At 36.3% G+C, this 1743-nt stretch overlaps 1 protein-coding gene across 1 annotated transcript in view; it reads left to right on the top strand.

Annotated features, from left to right (window-relative positions):
* The first annotated feature begins 1049 nt into the window (after nucleotides 1-1049).
* The window catches only part of LOC309561909 (dynein light chain Tctex-type 5-B-like), a 32755-nt gene continuing 32061 nt past the window's right edge, over nucleotides 1050-1743 (top strand). The window contains exon 1 of the mRNA XM_082265972.1: nucleotides 1050-1362. The gene's annotated coding sequence lies outside the window, so the exon portion shown is untranslated. The remainder of the gene's footprint in view (nucleotides 1363-1743) is intronic.

Here is a 1743-nt window from a genome sequence, read left to right as displayed (position 1 = left end):
TCTCTGCAAGGTAATACTTAAAACCTGGCCTGTTAGTGGGCCCTGAGGACCGGAGTTGAGGACCACTGCTTTAAGGTACCAGTGAGTTATAAGCAGATGTGAGGTTCTCTCAACGCGTTTCGCAGGGCGAAGCTTCATCAGGAGAGCAGGTCCTCTAATTGGAGTTCCACTATTATCTGGTCACACTTTACTGGTGAGAGGAAAATTTATGTGGATACCAATGTTTGTTGTGACCCCCTATAATCATGGGGTCATATCCTTCTGGTAAGGAGTATTTATTAAGAACACTGGGTGAAGGTGTGGAGGGGAAGGTTTTTAACACCACTTCTATCAAGTCTGTGCTTTTAATTATTGCTGCGGATAACCATATTATAACCTTGTTATTTTAAGCACCAAAAGGACTTTTTATATTTATTTATTTACTCATTTATGCTGGGTTTGTGCTTTTATCAATTGTTGTGGCTTTTAATCGCTATCGATGATATTAAGCACATTTGGACTGTTTTATATAAGTATTTATTCACATATTTATTTATATGCACCCATGCACTTTTTGTGAATATTGTTGTTGAGCACAATATATACTCTCAAAATTTCACATAAAAAATAAACTGACAACATTTCTTATTTATCTATAGTTTTATCATGTACAAGGCTCTTTAAGTTTCCTGAAGAAGCCACAGTCGTGGTGAAACATGTTGAGCGGAAACCTTTGTACAATGACTGCATACTTTTGTCATGTTGGTTTTTTTAATGCTTGTTTTTCAACTTTGTATATTTAAAATAAAAAGCTGTTTTTAGCTACAATGTCTAATTCTTTGTTTAAGAGCACCTTAAAAATCCCGTATGTATGAAAATGTTTAGACAATATTTGCTCATCCCTGAGTTCTGCTTTATCATGAACCTCCTATCTGCCAGGTAGTTAAGATCTGATCACAGAAATGACAACCTGCATTTTCAGCAATATGAGAGGCACATTCTTGGCAAGTAAAAACTTCCTGATTTAATTCTCATAGTAACTACCTGGAAGGGACCCAGGAAACCAGAACCTTCTTTATGCAGTTGCTGGCTGCCAATTAAAGAATTGCATTAATCGTGGCCTTTATGTGCGCTCACGGCACACCTACTCGGTTGTTATGTTTGCAGAACCAGCAGCAAAGCGAAGTCAACAAAATGAAATGTAATTGATGGAGAGTCAGAGCGTTGGAAACGTGTATGTAAACACTCCATGGAGCTTTATACACTAATACTGGAGCTGTCCTGTCTCCGCTTCCACTCAGTCCGCAGCTTCACAGGCTCAGGGAGACAATCTGCTTCTGCTAAAGACACTGATTAGGAAAGCCACACAGGTTGGATTTTGCGGTAAGTCCTACAAGTTTTACTATAGTGTCAACATTCTCAGAGACTATAACAAAAACAACATACACAGGAAGCTAAATAAAATACAATCTTCAAAGGTTTATGAAAGAAAAGGAGCAATATATAGGGCCTGATTCATCAAGCTGTGCCATCATTTGAGGCATATGTAAATCTAGTCGCTAAAATCTCATATTCGCTTTACAAAATTGAAGTAAACAAATTGTTTTGGGAAAAAAAAAACAAAAAGGTAATTTTCAATGTTAAAAAAAAAAATGTGATATAAATATACAGAAAGGGTTCAAAAGAAATGAAAACAAATGGAGACAACAGATAAAGAATTTTAAAGCATATAGAACTGCAATGTATATTATTTGGCAATTGATT

Source organism: Pelophylax lessonae, assembly GCF_965119305.1.
Source record: "Pelophylax lessonae genome assembly, chromosome: 8".
NCBI classification, from domain to species: domain Eukaryota; kingdom Metazoa; phylum Chordata; class Amphibia; order Anura; family Ranidae; genus Pelophylax; species Pelophylax lessonae.
This window is presented reverse-complemented; position numbering and strand designations above follow the sequence as displayed.